The sequence below is a fragment of the Bubalus kerabau genome, chromosome 3, assembly GCF_029407905.1.
Source record: "Bubalus kerabau isolate K-KA32 ecotype Philippines breed swamp buffalo chromosome 3, PCC_UOA_SB_1v2, whole genome shotgun sequence".
Classification (NCBI taxonomy): Eukaryota; Metazoa; Chordata; class Mammalia; order Artiodactyla; family Bovidae; genus Bubalus; species Bubalus kerabau.
The window spans coordinates 31530098-31555106 of record NC_073626.1 but is presented as its reverse complement, the minus strand read 5'-3'; the positions used below and the strand labels follow the sequence as shown (position 1 = coordinate 31555106).

At 41.9% G+C, this 25009-nt stretch overlaps 1 long non-coding RNA gene across 1 annotated transcript; it reads right to left on the bottom strand.

Moving 5' to 3' along the window:
• Positions 1-18956: 18956 nt before the first annotated feature.
• LOC129647590 (uncharacterized) lies at positions 18957-23413 on the bottom strand. The gene is made up of 3 exons (XR_008712363.1): positions 23342-23413; positions 23044-23081; positions 18957-19091 (listed from the first exon to the last, which is right to left on the bottom strand). It is a non-coding gene; the product is annotated as an uncharacterized LOC129647590 (long non-coding RNA).
• Positions 23414-25009: the final 1596 nt, after the last annotated feature.

Genomic DNA, 25009 nt, shown 5'->3' with positions numbered 1-25009 from the left:
ATGGGGTCGCATAGAGTCGGACACGACTGAAGTGACTTAGCAGCAGCAGCAGCAATGTATATATATCAATATCGATCTCCCAATTCATCCTATCCCCCTCCTCCTCTTGGTAAGAAAGGAATTTTGCGGGGGAGTGGGCTTTTGTTTTGGGCTGCAACTTACAGGATCTTTGTTCCCCAATCAGGAATTGAACCCAGGCACCAAATTCTAACCACTGGACACCAGGGAATTCCTGTAAAGGGGTTTTTAATATTATCAAAACAAAAAAGGTAATGGGATCCTACTAGACACATTATTGTATAATTTTTTTTTCATTTAATTCTCCAATTAATAGTGAGGAAATTAAGGGCCAGAAAAGTTAAATGATTACAATCCAGCACTAGGAACCATATAGTGACTGAGCAGAATTGAGATCTTTATATCTTCATCTCCTACACCACCTGCCCCTGATGCTACCTCATGACAACATGGGCCTTGCCTGAGATGGGATTGGTAGGTGTGAGACCCTTGCTGATGCAGAGCTGCACACTTTCTGCTCCTCCACAGAAGTGCAATTCATCCCAGATCCTGCAGAGCTGAAGCATCAGACAAGGCAAGTCTTGCTTTTTGTTCCTGTCTAACAAAGGGCAACGCACTCCAGTATTCTTGCCTAGAGAATCTTCATGGAGCCTGGTGGGCTGCAGTCCATAGGGTCACAAAGAGTTGAACATGACTGAGTGACTAAGCATAGCACAGCACAAGAAAGGGACAACAAGTCCCAGGGAATGCCCCCTGAGCCTGAAAGTGGCAGGTATCCCAGAGGCAGAGTGAATAAGTGACACAGAGAGATCAACTCTAAAAATTCTGTCCTAATCCTTGTCACAAAAGCTATTTGTATCTAATATGTATTTATCTTGGTGGAAGGTGGCAGTTTTTTTTCATGCACCTCAAAGATGAGGACAATAAATTTGTCCATTTTTGACACAATGTTATTTTTCAGTTTAAGGGAGTGTTTTCTAAGTGTCTGTCTTGTTATTCTGTTATTTAGATGAAAAGTTCGAGGGACAATTGTCAGATATTACCTGGTTGTTCCCGAGTTATATCATTTTTTTAAAAAAACAGAAATCAGTAATCTAGTAAGTAAAATGTTCTGAGTTCTGTGAGTCATTCGAGCAAATTAATCAAACCCAAGGAAGGGACTGAAAGAACCTTTGATCTACAGCCTGTTGGTCAGAAGCCCAAGTGACAACTTGGGCTTGTAGTGGGTGTCTGAATTGGACAGGGAGACAGGCTTGTACGATTGAGTCCTAAACCTGTGGGATGTGACACTGTCTCCGGGTCGTCCCCACACATATGGAGGTTGGTTCCAGGACCCTCTAGGATACCAGATTCCGAGGATACTCAAATCCCTGATATAAAATGGCACAGTAGAGCAGGCCCTTTGTATCTGCAGATGCAGAACCCACAGATGGGAAGGACCAGCTGTAGTGTTAGACTTGGGTTGAATTGTAGGACATCCTCGTGGAGTCAGAGAATTATTTGGATGTATGGGACCACCCGCCTGCCCTCCACAAACACACACAAATATGTTGGGAATGCATTCCAGAACTTTAAGCTGTATAACTCTCAGGAGGGAGAAATTACATCCAGCTCCTCTATGGAGATTTGTTGGGTGGAAGACTGGACTCTGCTAATGGGTTGACTCCCAACAGAGCTGGTCTTTAACCCACCCATCCAAGAACTCTCATACCTGCTCTTTTCCCTTCTTCTCCGTACCCGACAACCAGCATCCTCTTGGGGAACTTGCTGTTGTCCCTCCAGTGGAAGAGTAGATAGCACCTGTTTATCTTCACTGAAATGTGAGCAAGGCCGAGTTGGCTAATCTTTATGGCTTCATCAGCACTGGATGGGACATTGGCCCCACCAAGCCACTGGGGGGATCTCTTGAGAATTTTCCCCACGTAGCTACCACCATATGGCATATCTAATACTCAGTAAGGTTCAGTGTGCTTAATAAATGCTGGCTCATGAATTAATTCTCTCTTATTTCTGTCTCTGGTCAATACAGAGCATTTACTCCAGGGTTCTCCACATAACTGTGGGCATTGTGTACCTTGTTGGTAATTAGATTATGCCCTAGGGAGCTGTGGATGAAAGTAAGCCTGTCCCAAATGCCATGTTTCAGAGTCCTAAGTAGAAAAAGCCATAATTGGCTGCCTCCTTAAGAACAAAGAGAATGATGGCTTGTCTGCCCTGAGAAGGATATGCAAGATGGACACAAGCCAAAAATTGTTGCTGTCGGGAAATGAGATGTTTAAATGACGGGGTAAACCCTGTGAATATAGAAACCAAGAGTAAGGCTCTCATCAATGCTTATGCAAATACTCTCGGGGAAGGTCCGCTGGGATGCTGCAAAAGTTTGAAGATAATCACCTGTGACACTCAGGCTTTTCTTGGGACACGGTTTTAAACAGCTGACCTTATTTCTGAGCTGAGTGGATGCCAAAATTCAGTTTCTGCTCAGTTGGAACCAAATTCATTCCTAGCCATCTCTCAAGTGAGTTGGCAATAGTGGCTTTGCATTCTTTGTCCTACTTATGCAGAATTAATTTCGGGTCATTTTGAAGTCTTTCTCCTCTGGGCTGGGAAACAGGGGAGGGAAGCAGCACGTGGCTTTCTGGGCCCGCGTTAACCTCTTTGTGTGACTGCTTTGCTTTCCACTTCCTGCCAAGGCCTGTTCATGTAGTAAGGTGAGCAATTCTACAATTAGGGTTGGCATCAATTCCAAAGTATCTGTTGAGTAATCACCATAGGTTCGGTACCCTGTTGATGCTGGAGTGACTGGCCTGGAGGAGGAGTATGGTTTAGTAAGAACGTGATGGAGGAAGAACGTGGGCTCTGGCATCAGACTCTGGCTTCTAGCCTTGACTCCCCTACAGACCAGCAAGGAGAACTTGACAAGGCATACATACAGCACCTTAGCTCTGTAATGAAGCAGGACCCAGGGGATCTTCCCAAGACAGGCCTTCTCCCATATCCTCTGCTTTAGCTCCTCTCTGAAGTACCTAGATAATAGTATTTGATGCAAATTTCCTGAGTTGTTTTGCAAATGTGAAGCCACCCCACCACCAACACCACCAAATGGAGGAAGTCCTTGATGACCCTGAGCACATATCCCTAGGCCTCCTGAAGCCTAAGGACCAAAACGGTTAACCCCTGTGACACCATCCTGCTGTCTCACCATCATCCAATCACAGAATTGTGCATGAGCTGATCAGGTACCCTGAGACCTCCCCCTACCCCACCTGCCATTTTAAGATGCTTTGATGAAACCTCTTCTGGGAGTGAGAAGCTTTCCAGAGCATGAGCCATCGATCTCCTTGCATGGCATTGCAATAAACCTTTCCTGCTCCAAACTCTGACCTTTCAGTTTGTTTGGCCTCACTGTGTGTTGGGCGTACAGCATTAACACCACCACTGCAAAATGGGGTCATAATCCCAAATTTGAGAAAAGTGTATTTGTAAACTAATTCAAATCACATATATCTCTAAGATAGTCTAAAACATACAAAGTACCCTCAAATGCAACTCATAATAATAAAATAAGTTATGTATTCTTTACAATGTACCCTTAATCCCTTATCTTTAGAAGTGGGCAGTTGAGAAAGGGAATAAGCCTCACACAGTGGAAGCAAGTACAGAGAATTGCAGAGGGCAGGGGACCAGCTTCACATCACTGATAAGGGGAACAGTCGAAGGAAAGAAGACAGACGTTTCACAATGTACATGAAAGGAAAGAAGTACTGTGAGCAATGAGAAAGCGCATCACAATTCCTGCCTGGGGATTTTCCCCCATCATCTATCATCCAAGCTTCAGTACTCATATAATTAGAAAATGCAGGGTGTTTTGCTCTCCCTGTGGTCAGCGTGCCTAATTAATTCCATTGCATTCCAGTCAGATCACATGAAGTCAACATATAAATTAAAAGCTGTTTGAATCTCTGAGATGAGGTGCAACGTGTGACTTTTCTACTTGAAGAAACAATAACGCTGCTACTCTACTAAACAGCCGACAGAAGAAAAGCTTTTTTCCGCCCACCCTTATGGACTGTAAAATCAAAGACTGGGAAAATCATCTCCGAAGTTTCACTGAGGTATCAGTTCAGTTCAGTTCAGTCGCTCAGTCATGTCCGACTCTTTGTGACCCCATGAATCGCAGCACGCCAGGCCTCCCTGTCCAGCACCAACTCCCGGAGTTCACTCAGACTCAAGTCCATCGAGTCAGTGATGCCATCCAGCCATCTCATCCTCTGTCGTCCCCTTCTCCTCCTGCCTCCAACCCCTCCCAGCATCAGAGGCTTTTCCAATGAGTCAACTCTTCGCATGAGGTGGCCAAAGTACTGGAGTTTCATCTTAAGCATCATTCCTTCCAAAGAAATCCCAGGGCTGATCTCCTGATCAGACTGAGGTATAGTCTGATTTATTAATGAAATTAGTCCCAGTAGTTATAATAATGTATATATGTTTATGCAATAGTGAAACATATGTGTAAATAATGTGTATGCGTGAGTATGTAATAGTGACAAGTGGCTTTAGTGGTAAAGAAGTGAAAGTGAAAGTCACTCAGTCGTGTCCGACTCTTTGTGATCCCATGGACTGTAGCCCGCCAGGCTCCTCTGTCCATGGGATTCTCCAGGCAAAATACTGGACTGGATTGCCATTTCCTTCTCCAGAACCTGCCCGCAAATGCAGTAGACATCAGAGACCAGGGTTCAATCCCTGGGTCAGGAAGATCCCCTGGAGGAGGACATGGCAAATTACTGCAGTTGCTTGCCAGTAATTCTCAACTGGAGAACCCCATGGACAGAGGAGCCTGACGGGCTACAGACCATGGGGTCACAAAGAGTCAGACACAACTGAAGCGACTTAGCAGCAGCAGCAGTATATGTAATAATGTGTATGTTCATGTAGGTACATGTAATAGTATAATTCATGTATGTATACATAAAATTATAATAACATAACAACTATCCTCAATGGGCAATCTATAAACTCTACAGTATAACTTTTTGCACATGTGAAGTCCTTTAAGGTCAGTGACCCTCTTAAGTATAAAACCAGGACATGTGAGACCCATCCACGGGTATTCAGAGCTCCAGGAAACAGGGGCCATGGGATTGAAACTGAGATATGTAAGGCATTCACTGTCCTCCAGAAGCATTTCTGGTTTTCTGACTTGAAGATGTAGATATTTTCAACCTTTTAATTCCAGGCTGCCTTAGTCTTGTCCCCTGTGTTGGGGCACCCACCGTATGAATAGCCCTGTTTCATTCAAGAGCAACAGCCTTTGACGGGCCACTTCCTCATCTCTCATCTGATGCAAACCATTTGGCTTACCTCTGTGTGACATCAACACCTTGAAATGTGAACAAATGGACCAGAACTTCCAAAATGTCCATTAAAAACTAATTCACTCTCAATTTAACACAGTCTCTCTTTGAAAACCAGGTTTTGGTCAATGAAATGTTTGAGTCAAACGATCATGTGATCACATTCTTTCCATATATGCTAACCCAGCTTGATTATTTTAATTCATGATCATTTTTAACTGTTTCATGAAGATATGATTTTTTCCCCCTAAAGCATTCATGATGCCAGGATTGCAAATAAAAATGTATCCTTCCAGGCAGCTTTGGCATATCATTCATTTTCTTTCTCCCTTCCAAGGTGAGCTTATGTTGGCTGTGGTTTCAGAGTATCACTGATACACTGTTCCCTTGTAATTAATTAATTTATTTATTTTTGGTAGCAGTAGGCCTTCGTCACACGCTTTCTCTAGTTGCGGAGCACAGGCTCTAGGCACTTGGGCTCTGCAGCTATGGTACATGGACTTAGTTGCTCCACGGCATGTGGAATCTTCCTGGACCAGGGATGGAGCCTGTGTCCCCTGCATTGGCAGGTGGATTCCTAGCCACTGGACCACGAGGGCAGTCCCATGGTGTTCCCTCTTTAGGGACAGACAAATTGAAGCTGGGAAAAAATGTGGTCGTATGAAATGAAAACCCCAGTTTTTTTTAATAATTTGGAAGACATTGTAGAAATCATTTAGGTCTTCTCTGTAAAGCGAGGGGTTCTGAACTGAGTTTCCTTTGTGTCTCCTCCCCCTTTACCATGCCCTGAGTCTGTCGCCCACTCAGCTTTGAATTCTTGGATGACAATCTCTCAGGATGTGCAAAGCCCCTCACACGTCCCGGCACCCAGTAGGCCCTCATTCCTGGTTTGTTAAGTGAATAAACCATCCTGCCTTTTTTTATGCTTTATTCTGTTAACTGAGAAAAAAATTCACAAAGTAAAATTTGAGAGTTATGTATTATTCAGTGGACTTGCTGAGGATTTAAGCCCAGGAGGCAGCCTCTTAGCTCTGAGGGACTGCTCCAAAGAGGTGGGGAGCTGGGGATGACAGGATATATAAGAGGTTTTCTTTGGTTTTTTTTTTTTTTTTTTTGGTTAGATGGACTGTAACTTTATTTTTTTTTAATTCTATCTTGTTCTTTTTTTTTTTTTTTTTTTTTACTTTACAATATTGTATTGGTTTTGCCATACATCAGCATGCATCTGCCACGGGTGTACACTTGTTCCCCATCCTGAACCCTCCTCCCACTTCCCTCCCCATACCATCCCTCTGGGTCATCCCAGTGCACCAGCCCCAAGCTTCCTGTATCCTGCATCGAACCTGGACTGGCAATTCATTTCTTATATGATATTATACATGTTTTAATGCCATTCTCCCAAATCAGTCCCCCCTCCCTCTCCCACAGAGTCCAAAAGACTGTTCTATACTTCTGTGTCTCTTTTGCTGTCTCACATACAGGGTTGTCATTACCATCTTTCTAAATTCCATATATATGCGTTAGTATACTGTATTGGTGTTTTTCTTTCTGGCTTACTTCACTCTGTGAAATAAGAGTTTTTGTAACAAAAACCAGGTAGTCAGAAGCTCAAAAGATTACTGTTAAAGACAATCATACATACCAAGGAGAAGGCGATGGCACCCCACTCCAGTACTCTTGCCTGGAAAATCCCATGGATGGAGGAGCCTGGTAGGCTGCAGTCCATGGGGTCGCTAAGAGTCGGACACGACTGAGCGACTTCACTTTCACTTTTCACTTTCCACTTTCATGCATTGGAGAAGGAAATGGCAACCCATTCCAGTGTTCTTGCCTGAAGAATCCCAGGGATGGGGGAGCCTGGTGGGCTGCTGTCTATGGGGTCGCACAGAGTTGGACACGACTGAAGCGACTTAGTAGCAGCAGCAGCAGTGTTTTTCTATGTATGGAAAAAATGCAGGAGTCTGGGCTCACTGAAATTATTCCTTTGATATGCACCTCAGCTACCTGGGGCCAATATCCTGTGTGTGTGTGTGTGGCAGGGGGTGGTTTTTCAGGAGGTGTCTGCAGTTGGTTGATGACTTGATGAGTGCAACATCTTTTGTTGGCTGATATGGCAGCGACATTTTTCATCCATAATTCTAATACCTTCTGAATATAGTAAGAATCAAACATTGCCATTAGTGGCTCACAATTCTGTTCTTCAGGATCACAGAAGCTTAAATTTTCCCCGTTCATATTTTATTCTGTTCCTGTACAGCACGTGCATGTACATAAATGACTTCTCAGGGCTGATGCTTGAGATGGATCAGGTCCTTAATTCATTCAGTAACTACTTGCAGAATGCCTACTAGGCACTGGTGTTACAGTGCTGACTAGACACACTTCCTTCTATCAAGGAACTTACAGTACATGAAGGAGACAGACAAGTTAGTATAAAATAACATAACTGCTATGAAGGGTAAACATAAGGAGCTGTGAGAATAGAGGACTGGTTGATCTGGTCTGAAGAATTCAGGGAAGATTTCCCAAAAGAAATATTAAAAAAATTCAACCCTCAAAATTAAATAGGAGTCAGCCAGGTGAAAGTGAGGAGGAAGGAGGCAGACAGTTGAAGGCAATGAGAACTACAGGTTGCTGAGCTGGTGTTTAGTTAGATGGCAAAAAAGGACTCTAGGGAAATGCAAATAAAAACTATAATGAGCTATCACCTCACACCAGCCAGAATGGCTGTTATCAAAAAAATCCACCAACAATAAATGCTGGAGAGGGTGTAGAGCCAAGGGAACACTCCTACACTGTTAGTGGGAATGTAACTTGGTACAGCCACTATGGAGAATAGTATGGAGTTTCCTTAAAAAAAGTAAAAATAGAGCCTCCACCTGACCCTGCAATCCCACCCTGGGCATATATGCAGAGAAAAACATGATCCAAAAGGATGCATTGCACTCCAGTGTTCACTGTGGTGCTGTTTGCAATAGCCAAGACATGGAAGCAACCTAAGTGTCCATTGATAGAAGAATGGATAAAGATGTGGTGCATGGAATGGTACAATGGAATATTACTCAGCCATGAAAAACAATGCCATTTGCAGCAACATGGATGGACCTAGAGATTGTCATATGAGTGAGGTAAGTCAGACAAAGAAGGAGAAATATCGTAGGACATCCCTTATATGTGGAATCTAAAAAGAAATGATACAAATGAACTTACAAAACAGAGACTCACAGACTTAGAGAATGAACTTATAGTTGCAAGGGGGAAGGATGGGGAGAAGGGATAGTTAGAGGGTTTGGGATGGACATGTATATACTGCTATATTAAAAATGGATAACCAACAAGGACCTATTGTCTAGCACAGGGAACTCTGCTCAATGATATATGGCAGCCTGGATGGGAGGGGAGTTTGGGAGAGAATGGATACATGTATATGCATGGCTGAGTCCCTCCACTGCTCACCTGAAACTGTCACAATATTGTTAATCGGCTATAGCCCAAAAGAAAATAATAAGTTTAAATTTTTCTAAAAAGAAGTAAAAGAAGGACTGTAGAAAGAGTGTAAGCAGGGGAGTGATATGATCTAAATTGTATTTTAGAAAGATATTTCTAGTTGCGGTAGGACAATTGGAAAAGGAAAAGATCAGAGACCAGAAGTATAAGCAGTCTTTTATTTATTTTTTAAAAGTATTTATTTATTTATTTGGCTGTGTCAGGTCTTAGCTGTGGCACTCAGGATCTTCGATCTTCGTTGTGGCTTGTGGGATCTTTAGTTAGGGTGTGCGGGATCTCATTCTCTGCATTGGGAGCTTGGAGTCTTAGCCACTGGACCTCCAGGGAAATCCTAAGCAGGCTTTTAGAGGGTCGGTGAAGGTGATGAGAGTAGCAGCAGACATGAAGAGAATTAGACGGATTCTGGATTCATAGAGGAAGAGAGAGAATGTTTGTAGATGTGTGCATGTTGGGATTTTGGAGGAAAGAAGTCAAGTTTAATATTTGCTTGGAGAAATTGGGTGGATGGCGTGTCATTCACTGAGATAAGAAATACCCACTAAATAGCAACATGTTGGGAAGGGATGATGAATTCCGTAGGGTAGTCAAGAGACATCCAAAATGTGGTGCTCAAGAGTCAGTGGATTATGTGGATCTGGATCACAAGAGAGAGCTTTGGGTTAAAACGATAGAATTGACAGTCATCAACATATAAATGGGTTTCCCTGATAGCTCAGTTGGTAAAGAATCTGCCTGCAATGCAGGAGACCCCGGTTCGATTCTTGGGTCAGGAAGATCCCCTGGAGAAGGGATAGGCTACCCACTTCAGTATTCTTGGGTTTCCCTGTGACTCTGCTTGTAAAGAAACCGCCTGCAATGAGGGAGACTTGGGTTCAATCCCTGGGTTGGGAAGATCCCCTGGAGAAGGGAAAGGCTACTCACTCCATTATAAATAGAAACATATAAATAAGCATATAAATATATAAACAGTATAAATAGAAACATATAAATAGAAGCTAAAGCTATTAGAATGCATATCCTGGGGGGAGGAGAAGAAGGCCAAGGAAACCTAGGAAATAGCAGTCCTTAAAGGTCATTCCAAGGAAATTCCCTGGTGGTCCAGTCACTGGGACTCTTTGCTTTCAGTGCTAAGGGCCCAGGTGAGATCCCTGGTCAGTAAACTAAGATCCCACAGGATGTGCAGTGCAACCAAAAGGAAACAAGATCATTCAAAATACTTAGCTTCCTAAATGGAAGATTGGGGTGAGTGGATGTAAGCTATTATATATAGAATGGATAACCAGCAAGGTCCTACTATATAGCACAGGGAACTACATTCAGTATCCTATGGTAAACCATATAGAGAAGAATATTTTTAAAAAGAATGTATGTATATGTACAACTGAATCACTCTGCTGTACAGGAGAAATTAACACAACATTGTAAAATAACTGTAGTTCAAGTTAAAAAAGATACTTAGCTTCCTACTTAATGTCACCTGCTCAGTCCCTTTGGCTAAGGATCAGATTCACTCTAGCTCAAAAGAATCTGACGAGGTACCTTTCATTATGGTCTCAACCAGAAACTCCACGAAGAACAAAGCCAGGCCCAAGGATGTCTCACATAAATTCTTAATCACTCAGTCAGAAGGATTGGCAAGTATTCCTTGGTCATGTGGGTATAGAGTAGAGGAAATATTAGTGTAAAGTATATGGATGCAAAGGCACGTTCCTGAGATGAATGCAAGCATGTTTTCATAGATTGCTTTGAGCACTACGGACATAAGAGGCATACCTGCTAAGTCGCTTCAGTTGTGTCTGACTCTGTGACCCCATGAACTGTAGCCCACCAGGCTCCTCTGTCCATGGGATTCTCCAGGCAAGAATACTGGAGTAGGTTGTCATGACCTCCTTCAGGGCATTTTCCCAACCCATGGATCAAACCCAGGTCTCGTGCACTGCAGGCAGATTCTTTACCGTCTGAGCCACCAGGGAAGCCCAAGAATACTGGAGTGGGTACCTATCCATTCTCCGGGGGATCTTCCCAGCCCAGGAATCAAACTGGTGTCTCCTGCATTGTAGGCGAATTCTTTACCAACTGAGCTACTGGGGAAGCTCATGGACATAAGGTACTATAACATAAAAATCCACCTAGGATGTGTGTGTCTTGCATTTGTCTCTAAGATGTTACTGGGGACGGAGCAGAGGCACTACAGTTTCTCTGCTTTCACCATCTTTGCAAATCACAGACACAACTTGGAGAAGATGGCAATTGCGATGACATCAGCAGAGTGACGTCTATAAAGAGCTACAACCACAGGGACTTCCCTGGCTGTCCAGTGGTTAGGGCTCTGCACTTCCACTGCAGGGGACACAGGTTTGATTCCTGGTCAGGGAACTAAGATCCCGCGTGCTGCCTGGTGCAGTGGGGAAAAAAACTCATCTGTTTAAAAAAAAAAAAAAAGAGTTACAGCCACAAAAAATCACTTTCATCCCTGACAATAAACTGAAAGCAAGAGCTTTGGGCATAATACTTGAGTCACAGATGTAGGATATCTCGGTGATCACAAAGGCAGATCTCAGAAGTATTTCTGCAAACAGGGGCAGGCAGAAATCCATAAATAAGCAAATCATCGTTTCTTTTATAATGTTGTAAAGCCTTTGGAAGATTGTAGTGATTTTTTATATTGTTTTGTATCATTTCACATAATCTGAAGTATCCCAGAGCTATTTGAGATCCCATCTGTTGAAACCTTCCAAGGTTGTTGTCAACCTCAGAACAAATGTTTTGATTTATTAAGGAGCTTAAATCAGACAAGGGATTCTGGAGGATGTAGAACCATCCAAAAATTGTTATCTTAAGAGATTTATTTTCTTAATCATGAATCTGTTACAAACTTCATGTTAAGAAAAGCAAACTTTCTGTGGGTGCTCCCTCCAGTTCTGAGAATGTAATGAATCTCTAAGATTAGACTTCTTGGTAAAAATAAACATGTGGATTAGTGGCAGATAATAGGCTACCCAAAATGGAATCGTATATCCTGCTTAAAAGCCTCTCAAAAAAAAGCCTCTCAAAGTTTTGAACTCTTTGAACTTTAATAGGAATCTGAATATACACCGGGACAGAGGAGCCTGGTAGGTTACAGTCCATGGGGTCCCAAAGAGTTGAACATGACTGAGTGACTAACACAAGATAATTTTGTAAATAAAAATTCATCAGTTTTAATTTCCTTTGTAGTGGGACATACTGATTAAAACAAAGCTCTGGTTTTTATTGAGTACTTTCAACTGAAATAAAATTGACATGGAACACTATACTAACTCCAAGTATACAGCATGATGATTCCTTAATTATGTATATTGCAAAATGATCGTGATAAGTCTAGTTAACATCCATCAGCATGCATAGTTTACAAAAACATTACGTCTTTAATGAGAACTGTTAAGATCTACTCTCTTAGCAACTTTCAAATATGCTACACGGTATTATTAACCACAGTCACCATGCTGTATATAACATTCCCATGACCTTTCTTTTGTACCTGAAATTTTGTCCCTTTTGACCCCCTTCACATCCATTTTGCCCCACCTCTCACGCCTCACCTCTGGCAAGCAGCAATCTCTTCTCTGTATCTGTGAGTACCCAGCATTTGTTATATAAGTAAAGCACTTTGGTGGGATCTCCTGAGCTATGAGCAGAGAATATCTGAAAGAAAGCCTAGCTTGAGTTCACCATGTCTCACTCTGCTGTTGTTGTTTAGTCGCTAAGTCATGTCTGACTCTCTGCGATCCCAGGGATCACAGCACGCCAGGTTCCTCTGTCCTCGACTATCTCCTGGAGTTTGCTCAACTTCATGTCCATTGGGGCAGTGCTTCTATCTAACCATCTCATCCTCTGCTGCCATTTTCGCCTTTTGCCTTCAATCTTTCCCAGCATCATGGTCTTTTCCAATGAGTCAGCTCTTGGAAACAGGTAGCCAAAGTATTGGAACTTCAGCTTCTGCGTCAGTCCTTTCAATGACTATTCAGGGTTGATTTCCTTTAGTAATGACTGGTTTGATCTCCTTGCAGTCCAGGGGATTCTTGAGTCTTCTCCAACAATACAGTTTGAAAGCATCAATTCTTCGGCACTCAGCCTTCTATATGGACCAACTCTCTCATCTGTACATGACTACTGGAAAAACCATAGCTTTGATTATATGGACCTGTGTTGGCAAAATGATGTCTCTGCTTTTTAATACACTGTTTAGGTTTGTCAGGGCTTCCAGGCAGGAGACGCCAAAGACTCAGGTTTGATCACTGGGTCAGGAAGATCCCCTAGAGGAGGAAATGGGAGCCTGTTCCAGTATTCTTGCTGGAAAAATCCCATGGACAGAAGAAGCCTGGAAGGCTACAGTCCATGAGGTCGCAAGAACTTGGACATGACTGAGTGGCTGAGCACATACTGAGAACTAGGCTTGTCATAACTTTCCTTCCAAGGGGCCAACCCATTTTTTATATGACTGTAGTCACCACTTGCAGTCACTTTGGAGCCCAAAAAAATAAAATCTGTCACTGCTTCCACTTTTTCCCCTTTTATTTGCCATGAAGTGATGGGATCAGATGCCATGGTCTTTGTTTTTAGTATTGTGCTTCAAGCCAGCTTTTTCACACTCCTCTTTCACCCTCATCAAGAGGCTCTTTAGTTCCTCTTTACTTTCTGCCATAAGGGTATCATCTGCATATCTGAGGTTGTTGATATTTTTCCTAGCAATCTTAATTATAGCTTGTGATGGCATTTCTCATGAAGTACTCTGCATATAACTTAAATAAGCAGGGTGACAATATACAGCCTTGACGTACTCCTTTCCCCATTTGGAATCAGTCCATTGCTCCATGTCTGGTTCTGTTGCCTCTTGACCTGCATACAGGTTTCTCAGGAGGCAGGTAAGATGGTCTAGTATTCCTATATCTTTAAGAATTTTCCAGTTTGTTGTGATCTGTACAATCAAAGGCTTTAGCACAGTCAATGAAGCAGAAGTAGATATTTTTCTGGAACTCTCTTACTTTCTCCATGACCCAACAAATGTTGGCAATTTGATCTCTGGTTCCTCTGCCTTTTCTAAATCCAGTTTGTACACGTGGAAGTTCTCGGTTCACGTACCGTTGAAGCCTAGCTTGAAGGATTTTGAGCATAACCTTACTAGCATGTGAAATGAGTGCAATTTTACAGTAGTTTGAACATTCTTTGGCATTGCCCTTCTTTGGGATTGGAATGAAAACTGACCTTTTCAAGTCCTGTGGCCACTGCTGTTTTCCAAATTTGCTGGCATATTGAGTGCAGCACTTTCACAGCATCATCTTTTAGGATTTCAAATAGCTCAGCTGAAATTCTGTCACCTCCACTACCTTTGTTCCAAGTAATGTTTCCTAAGGCCCTTTTGACTTCACACTCCAGGATGTCTGGCTCTAGGTGAGCAACCACACTATCATGGTTATCTGGGTCATTAAGATCTTTCTTATATAGTTCTTCAGTGTATTCTTGCGACCCCTTCTTAATCTCTTCTGCTTCTGTTAGGTTTTACCATTTCTGTCCTTTATCATGCCCATCCTTGCATGAAATGTTCCCTTGATGTCTCTAATTTTCTTGAAGAGATCTCTAGTTTTTCCCATTCTTCTGTTTTACTCTCTTTCTTAGCATTGTTCATTGAAAAAGGCCTTCTTATCTCTCCTTGCTATTCTCTGGAGCTCTCCATTCCATTGGGTGTATCTTTCCCTTTCTCCTTTGCCTGTCACTTTTCTTCTTTCTTCGGCTATTGTAAAGCCTCCTCAGACAACCATTTTGCCTCCTTGTATTTCTTTTTCTTTGGGATTGTTTTGGTCACTGTCTCTTGTACAATGTTACCAACCTCTGTCCACAGTTCTTCAGGCACTCCATCTACCAGATCTATTCGTCACCTCCACTGTATAATCATCAGGGATTTGATTCAAGTCATACCTGAATGGTCTACTGATTTTCCAGGCTTTCTTTAATTTAAGCCTGAATTTTGCAGCAAGGAGCTGATGATCTGAGCCACAGTCAACTCCAGGTCTTGTTCTTGCTGATTGTATAGAGCTTCTCCACCTTTGTCTGCAAAGAACATAATCAATCTGATTTTGGTATTGACCATCTGGTGGTGTTCGCGTGGAGAGTCATCTCTCATGTTGTTGGAAAAGGATGTTTGCTATGACCAGTGTGTTCTCTTGACAAAACTCTATTAGCCTTTGTCTTGCTTCAGTTTGTACTCCAAAGTCAAACTTGACTATTATTCTGGGTGTCTCTTGACTTTCTACTTTTGCATCCCAGTCCCCTATGATGAAAAGAACTTTTTTTTTTTGCTGTTAGTTCTAAAAGATCTTTAGGTCTTCATAGAACCGTTCAACTTCAGCTTCTTCAGCATTAGTGGTTGGGGCACAGACTTGGATTACTGTGGTATTGAATGGTTTGCCTTGGAAATGAACTGAGATCATTCTGTCGTTTTTGAGATTGCCCCCAAGTACTGCATTTTGGACTCGTGTTGACTATGAGGGGCTACTCCATTTCTTATAAGGGATTCTATAAAGTCTTCCTTTTGACAGTTTCCCATGTTGCCCACAAGGTGGCACCATCCACCCAAGACAATCCTGCTCTTCTGAGGCAGAACTGCTGCTGCTGCTGCTAAGTCACTTCAATCGTGTCCGACTCTGTGTGACCCCGTAGACGGCAGCCCACCAGGCCCCACCGTCCCTGGGATTCTCCAGGCAAGAACACTGGAGTGGGTTGCCATTGCCTTCTCCAATGCATGAAAGTGAAAAAGTGAAAGTGAACTCGCCCAGTCGTGTCCGGCTCAGCGACTCCATGGACTGCAGCCTACCAGGCTCCTCCATCCATAGGATTTTCCAGGCAAGAGTGCTGGAGTGAGGTGCCATTGCCTTCTCCATCTGAGACAGAAAAGCCCCTGTAAATACACACACAATAGCTAAGAACACAGTTCATTAAAATAATAATAATAAACTTTATTTCTTTTTGCAGGATTTTTAGGTTCACAGCGATTTTGAGCAGAAGGTACAGAGCTTTCCCATATACCCTGTGACCCTCACATACATCCCTTCTCCATTATCAACATTCCTCCTCATCCCGCCCCAGGATGGTACCGTCTTTACAACCAATGAACCTACACTGCCATATCATTATCACCTCAAGTCATAACTTTACATTAGGGTTCACTCTTAGTGTCTTATATTCTATGGATTTGAATAAATGTATAATGTCAGGTACTCACCTTTAAAGTATCAAACAGGGTGTTTTTGCTGCCTTCAAAATTCTTCATCTCGCCATCTCCTCTAACCCCTGGCCACCAATGATATTTTTACTGTAGCCATAGTTTTACCTTTTCCAGAACATCGTATAGTTGGAATCATGCAGTTTGTGGCCTTTTCAGATTGGTTTATTTTGCCTAAGTAATTTGCATTTAAGTTTCCTCCATGTCTAGTCATTGCTTCATACCTCATAGTGTATACTTTTTAAATTTTATTTTTTATTTTATACTGGGGCATAGTTGATTTACTAATGTTGTGTTAACCTCAGATGTACAGCAAAGTGATTCACTTATATATATACAGATATCTTTCTTTTTTTTTTTTTTAGATCCTTTTCCCACATAGGTTATTACAGAATACTCAGTAGAGTTCTCTGTAGGTCCTAGTCATATAGGATAATTTTAAGTCAAATATTGTTGTCTCAGAAAGGGCTTGTATACACCTATACTTGTATAAATCAAAAAACATAAGTCAGTCAGGTAAGTGAAAGCAAAATTTCCCCAATGATTGAACATTAACTTTTTTTTTTTTCTCACTCAATCTTCCAGTTGAGGAATTTCCTTATATGAAATTGGATTTGGTCCCAAAAGTAAGAAATGGTAAGTCATTATGTTTTAAATCCACAAAACCTATTTAAGCTGTAATTTTGCTGTCAGAACTTCAGAACCTACCATCACATCTAAAAATATTTCTATGGGGAATGCTTTAATTCAACTTAGTTATGCCAAAAGAGTGTTGTCTAGTCTTCACACTACCCCAGGTAGAGGGGATTTCTTCAGCTCCAAGCCAGAGTAGCAAGTTGGAGTAGAGGTCAAAGACAGAAAGTTTGGTGGACTCTTTTTGTTTTTGCATCTCATCAGAGGGGGGCCATCAGCTTCATTTTCAGTGATGTTTCAGGGAATCTTAGCCCACGCAGTGCCCCCAGGCATCAGAAAAATCCGTGTGACCCCATGACTGCCTTGGAACCACAGAACCTTGTTAAGATTTTCCAAGGACTTTTTGTTTGTTTAGGTTTGGTTTTACAGTTTAATTATATCAGGAAGCAGGAAAGGGGTCAAAAAACCAAACAAAGAGAATTTGCATGCTGCTGCTGCTAAGTCACTTCAGTCGTGTCCGACTCTGTGCAACCCCATAGACGGCAGCCCACCAGGCTCCCCCGTCCCTGGGATTCTCCAGCCAAGACACTGGAGTGCGTTGCCATTTCCTTCTCCAATGCATGAAAGTGAAAAGTGAAAGGGAAGTCACTCAGTCGTGTCCGACTCTTATCTACCCCATGGACTGCAGCCTACCAGGCTTCTCTGTCCATGGGATTTTCCAGACAAGAGTACTGGAGTGGGTTGCCATTGCCTTCTCCGGAGAATTTGCATAGTTTCCAACAATTCCACAATAAGTAATCTCCCAAAGAGAGTTGTACGTGGCATTCACTGAAATGTAAATGAAATTAACCTTTGATGGTTCTCTGTTCTACAGTTTGTTTAGCTTCCTTCTTGAGAGTCCTGTCCAGTTCTTGTCCTCCAAGAAATCTGTCCATCATCTTTGACTCCCATTCCTCCCCACCTCCTTCATTTATTCAATACTTACAGGAAAAGCTGCAGATACATATAGCAGTTTGAGAATACAAAAATAACTACAGAAGATTTAGTTACATTTGGACTTCCCTGGTGGTCTAGTAGCTAAGCCTCTATGATCCCAGTAAAAGGGGCTAGGGTTCAATCCCTGATCAGGGAACTAGATCCCACATGCTGTGACTAAGACCCGGTGCAGCCAAATAAATCATTCTTTAAAAAAGATTTAATTACATTCAGAAGAAAACATTTTTTTCTTTCTTTTTTTAAAATTGAAGTACAGTTGATTTACAATATTTTGTCAGTTTCAGGTGTACAGCATAGTGATTCAGAATTTTTGCAAGTTATATGCCATTATACATTATTACAAGATATTGGCATATATTTGAAGAAAACAGATTTTTTTTTTTTTTTTTGGTCCAAGTTTTCCTTCTTCAGAAACGAAGGCTGTTGTGCGTTTTTTCCTACGAGAACTCAGGGTGAGGAGCAGATTGGGAAGTGAAGACTTGAACCAAACTTGAGGATGCTGCAGAGTAGACAGTCCAAAATCAGTCTCAGGAAAGGGGTAATATGATATCTGATGTATGCTTTACGTCCGGTAAGTCCTCTAGTACTTTATTCAGGACCTGCCTAATCAAGAAATCCCTTTCAATTTTAAAGAATGTCATCTAGTTTGCTGCCAGCATCAGGATGCCCCTGCCCAGTGACTTTCTCTGGACAATGGAGTCCTTTCTGATGCACCTGGCTCAAAGGACTTGGATATCTTGGTGTAGTCCTTAACAAATGGCTAATGAGAATTCCAAAGAACATATGTAGACACTCCCCTCTCTAGGAGGTAGACCTTAATTCCCTCTACTTAAGGTCTTAGTGGCTCACCTTCCAAAAACCATAAAAAGAACTTCCACACAGTATAGGAAGGGGGAAAAGGGAACTTTACCGTGTTGGAGAAACCTGGCAGATACCACCTGGACCGAGTCTCTAGGCTCAACATCACCAGTGTTGTTGTGTCGCTATCACACACCCTGTGATAGGACGTGATGTGATGTGATGTGAACGACACTTCACCTCTTCTCCAAAAGCTGTGATCCCAGTCTAACCTGAGAAAACACCAGAGAAATGCAAATCGAGGGGCATTCTACAAAACAGGGCTTCCCAGGTAGTTCATCGGTAAAGAATCCACTTACAATGCAGGAGACACAGGTTCAATCCCTGGGTCATGAAGATCCCATGGAGGAGGAAGTGGCAAGCCACACCAGTATTCTTGCCTGGAGAATCCCACAGATACAGGAGCCTGGCGCAGGTTACAGTCCATGGGGTCGCAGAGTCAGACATAACTGAGCGACTGAGCAAGCACGCTGCAAAATAACTTACAAGTACTCTTCAAATACTTCAAGTTTATGAAAAGCAAGGAAAGACTAAGGAACTGTCACAGGTAAGAAGAGATTAAGGAGACATGATGACTAAATGTGATATGGGGTCTTAAATTGAATTCTGGAACAGAAAAAGGATGCAAGTGAAAACTGGTGATGTTAGTTTCAAAAAAATGATTGGTGGGAACTAATGGAGCAATATTCCATTTCCTTCATCTGCAGAGAGTTAGCTCTGGGGCCTGTTCTCTGCTGGATCCAGAGTTCCCAGCGTGGATTAAGTCTCGGTTGTTCAGAGTGGGGACTGGTTTAATGATTCATTGTCTTGGTGCTTTCTCTCCCTTGCTTCTCTTCCCCACTCAGCAGTATTATTCGGGATCCCACATAAATCACATCCTCTTAAATCCTTGTCCCACAGGGTCTGTTTTTAGGGAAATCCAAATTAAGACTATTTAAACAAATGGATCTTAAAATTGAGGTTAAATTTACATAACACAAAATTTACCACTTCACGCATTTTAAAGTGTGCAGGTCAGCGGCATTACATCATTGTGCAACCGTTAGCACCACCCACCTCCAGAATTCTTTTTTTTCATCTCAAACTGAAAACTCTATACCCATCAACAACTCCCCATTGCCTCTCCCTCTTCCACCATCCCCATACTTCCCAGTCCTTGATAAACACTCTTCTACTTTCTTCTCTATAAATTTGATTGTTCTAGGTACCTTGTATGGAGAAGGTGATGGCACCCCACCCCAGTACTCTTGCCTGGAAAATCCCATGGACAGAGGAGCCTGGTGGCCTGCAATCCATGGGGTCGCGAAGAGTAAGACACAACAGAGCGACTTCCCTTTCACTTTTCACTTTCATGCATTGGAGAAGGAAATGGCAACCCACTCCTGTGTTCTTGCCTGGAGAATCCCAGGGACGGGGGAGCCTGGTGGGCTGCTGTCTATGGGGTCACACAGAGTCGGACACAACTGAAGTGATTTAGCAGCAGCAGCAGGTACCTTGTATAAGTTGAGTTATATAATATGTGTTCTTTCGTATCTGGCTTATTTCACTTAACAGAATGTCTTCAGGGTTCATCCATGTTGTAGCATGTCTCAGAGTTTCATCCCTTTTTAAAGCTGAAGGATATTTCATTGTATGTATAGATCGTGTTTTGTTTATCCATTCGTTCACTGATCAACATTTATTTCTACCTTTCAGCTATTGTGAAAAAGGCTGTTATGAATGTTCATGTACAGGTATCTGTTCCAGCCTCTGTTGTCAATTCTTTTGGGTATATACCTACTGAATCATAAGGTAATTCTGTGTTTCAATTTTTTGAGGCAACACCATGCTGTTTTCCACAGTGATTGCACCATTTTACATTCTCAACAGCGATACACAAGGGTCCAATTTTTCCACCTCCTGGTCAACACATGCTATTTTCTGTTGTTATTGTCGTTGCTTGTATTAGCCATTCTAATGGACAGGGGATGGTATCGAATTGTGGGTTTGATTTGCATTTCTCTAATAATAAGTGAGTTTGAGCATTTTTTCTTGTGATTATTGGCCATTTGTGCATCATCTTTGAAGAAATGTAAATTCAAGTCCTTTGAAGAAATGTAAATTCAAGTCCTTTGCTCATTTTTTAGTCAGGCAATCTGTATTTTTGTTATTGAGTGGTTGGGAGTGAATTCTTTACATATTCTGGATATTAGCCCCATATCAGATAAATGGTTTGTAAATATTCTTTCCCATTCTCTGAGTTGTCTTTTCACGCTCTTGATAATTTTCATTTTTATAAAGTCTCATTTACCTATTTTTCTTTTGTTCCCTGTTCTTTTGGTGTCATACCCAAGAACATATCATCAAATCTAAAGTCAGAAAGCTTTTCCTGTATGTTTCCTTTCCCTCTTTTTTGGCCACATGTGGGATCTTATTTTTAGTTCCCTGACCAGGGATTGAACCCATGTCCCCAGTGAAAGCCCTCTGAAGCACCAGAAAATTCCCTTTCTCTGTTTTCTTCTAAGAGCTGTGTAGTTTTAATGCAAATTTAATTAATTTATTTGGCTGAGCCATGCGGCATGTGGGATCCTAGTTCCCCAAGCAGGGATCAAAATTCTGTCCCCTGCATTGGAATCGTGGAATCTTAATCACTCACCCACCAGGGAAGTCCCAAGGCATTTTATTTTTAAACCTCAAATCGTTCTTAGGTTTTGTGAAAAAAGCCTATAAAACACATATAATTGTTTAGAACTTTGGGGCTGGGCCTTTAACAGAACAGTTTGATTTTATAAAAATCCTAGGGGACTGGTCTGGCAGTTTAGTAGTTAGGAATCCACGCTTCCACTGCAGGGGGCACAGGTTCAGTCCATGGCTGGGGAACAAATATCTCACATGCTGCACAGTGCAGTCAAAAATTTTAAATAATTTAAAAATTCTAAAGGAAAAAATTTCTAAAGAAAGAAATGAAAATCATTTAAAAAACTCTGCCTTTCAGCTAGAATAGGAAACACTGAAATGTGTTTTCCAAACCTGAAGTTTCCTTACGAAAGATTAGTTATTTCAACAAGTCATAGGTGGGAGATGACATTAAAAAAAAAAAATAGTTAATAATAGCTATTCCTGCTGCTTGTCCAGAAATGCTTTGGGTCTGAACAAGCCTGGCAAACCCTCCTCGCCTATGGATAATCATTAACCAGCATATCAAATCCCCATCATTTACAATCAGATGACGTTGACTTTCCCTTCCCAGAACTACAGCCGGAGAAAAACAGGGCAGAACAAGTTAAAAGCAAATTTAATTTATTCTGATTTTCTATAACTGGATAACTTGGGCTTTCTTTCCTCATTTCTCCCAAGAAATAGTCCAAAGGATTATACAATTAGTTATCATGTCCCAAATTAATAACAAATTGATGAAAGGCAGGAAAATGAAACAAAAAGTCAATAATAAGCCAACACACATTTATTAGATCCAGTACTTATGTTTAGCAATGATGCCAAAAATTTATATTTTGTTAGCTGAATTTGGCTCTAAACTTTCTACAGAGAAATTCAACTTCAATATCTCCTGCTTTAGATCTTGGCAAATATTTTATCAGCATGCTGAGAAAACAAACAGCATCTCCAGCCTCCAGCCCTCCTTTTTCTTCTTAGTGTTTTGTATGTTATTCTCTGCTTAAAGAGCAAGCAGGCCAGATTCTTGACCTGCTCCTTCTCCAAACTTCACTGGCTCTGTAGCTGGTGGGCAGTTAGGAAGAAGTATGAGTTCCAGGTATTGGATCAAATGCTTAATTAATAGTAGCATCAGGATTAAAATATTTGGAATTGCCCAGAAAACAGCTGTGGGTGGCTGAAGCACCAACCTTCTGAATTCTGAGTCATCTCCGTGGAATGGAATACAGCATAAATATGTTCACACCCACTGAATTTATCTCAGCCTCTGGAAATTATCTTGAACCAAACAGGGATCTCACTGCATTGGGCCTCAGGCTTACCCTCCTGGGAGAAAACCTCTTTCTGTGGGAAGAATTTGACATATTTGCCAAGAACTCTGAACCACTAGGAAACTTTAAAGAAAACTTCATATGGGGAAGTGGAGGTGGGATGAATTAGGAGATTGGGATTGACATACGTACACTGCTGCTGCTGCTGCTGCTGCGTCGCTTCAGTCGTGTCCCACTCTGTTCGACCCCATAGACGGCAGCCCACCAGGCTCCCCCATCCCTGGGATTCTCCAGGCAAGAACACTGGAGTGGGTTGCCATTTCTTTCTCCAATGCATTAAAGTGAAAAGTGAAAGTGAAGTTGCTCAGTTGTGTCCGACTGTTCGAGACCCCATGGACTGTATCGTACCAGGCTCTTCCGTCCATGGGATTTTCCAGGCAAGAGTACTGGAGTGGGGTGCCATTGCCTTCTCCACTACTATGTATAAAATAGAACCTACTGTATAGCAGAGAACTCTACTCAATGCTCTAGAGTGACCTAAATGGGAAGGAAATACAAAAAAGAGGAGATATATGTTTATGTATAACTGATTCACTTTGCTGTATAGCAGAAACTAACACAATATTGTAAAGCAGCTATACACTGATAAAAATTTAAATAACAAAAAAATGCATGGAAAATAAATAAAAGAACAGTTCATGTTTCTGTAAGTGTTTTTTATCATATGAAAGTTTTTGCTGAGGGCAATCTTAGAGTCTTCTTCAACTGTCCAGCTCTATTGTAAAAAGATACATTACTTTTTTTAATTTATTTTTGGCTGCCCTGGGTCTTCATTGCTGCATGGGCTTTTCCTCTAGTTGGACAAGCCGGGCCTACTCTCTAGCTATGGTGCTTGGGTCTCTCATGCAGTGGCCTCACTTGGGGAGCACAGGATCTGGGGCACAAGGGCATCAGGAGTTGTGGCTCCCGAGCTCTAGAGCACAAGCTCAATAGTTGTGGCGAATGAACTTAGTTGTTCCACGGCATGATTGAACCTGTGTCTCCTACATTGGCAGGTGGATTCTTTACCACTGAGCCACCAGGGAAGCCCCTAAGACATGTCTCAATAAGGAACTGAAATACTGGCAGCTGGTGCTGGTAGCTAAACACTGCTCCATTATTTATGCACATAAATCAACTCTGAACTTTCCATAGCCCTTTGCTCTTGTGATATCATCCTTCTACAATTATATTTCTGGCCTGACTCCCTGTAATATAACTTCACTTGTGCTCAAGGAATCAATGCATTATAATATTAATATGAGTAAAATTACATTAATAGTAAAAACATTAAAAGTTAAATGCTTGCATACCTATCATTATTAAATTGCTTCCTCCACTGAGTTGATTGTTAATGTAAATATATATATATATATACACACTTAACAACCATTTTTATTGGTTTTTACCCTTAGGTTAGCATTAATATCTCAGTCTTAAGAGATATTTGAAGGAAAAAAAGTGTATGTGTATGTGTGTGTGTGTGTGTGTGTGTGTGTGTGGTGAGGGTGGGCAGAGGTTGAACAGATCAATGAGATTACATAGATAATCAATAGTAGAACCAGGACTGGAGTACATATTCTTCCTTCAATTTGCTCCTTGACACAGACAAAAAGTAATCAAAGTAACCCATTACCCAAAGTAAAATAAAACCAAACTCTCTAGGCAAAGAGCATTTACTATTCCCCACTGCTGATTTTTTTCCCCCAGAATTCAACATCTTCCTCTGTCAATAATATAGCATTTCTTTGCAGTTGAGAGTTGAGTCTAATTAGCTCTGCACAAGGAGAAGGCGATGGCACCCCACTCCAGTGCTCTTGCCTGGAGAATCCCATGGATGGAGGAGCCTGGTAGGCTGTGGTCCATGGGGTCGCGAAGAGTCTGACACGACTGAGCGACTTCGCTTTCACTTTTCACTTTCACACATTGGAGAAGGAAATGGCAACCCACTCCAGTGTTCTTGCCTGGAGAATCCCAGGGACGGTGGAGCCTGGTGGGCTGCCGTTTATGGGGTCGCACAGAGTCGGACATGACTGAAGCGACTTAGCAACAGCAGCAGCAGCAGCTTTGCACGAGGTTGGTCTTCTTTTCACTTCTACATGGTGGCAGCCTGCTGAAAATTCTTATTGTTACTGGTGCTAAACTATACTTGAGTTTAGCACAAGGAGGATCTGAATCTGATGTTAGTCTGGTCCATCTTGTGTTCTGTAGAAAGTTCTCATTGTATAAAGATCTCACTATACATAACCCAGTGTTACCAGTAACACTTTCTTCAGCATTTGCTCAAATACAGTATGAAAGAGAAGCTCTCTGCTGACCTGTAAACTCATTTTGAGAGCTGAATATGAACTACCCCAGACTTCATCTAACTGCATCATGGAAAGGAAAGCAAAACTCCTCTATGTTGAAGTTCCCTTGTCTGTTAC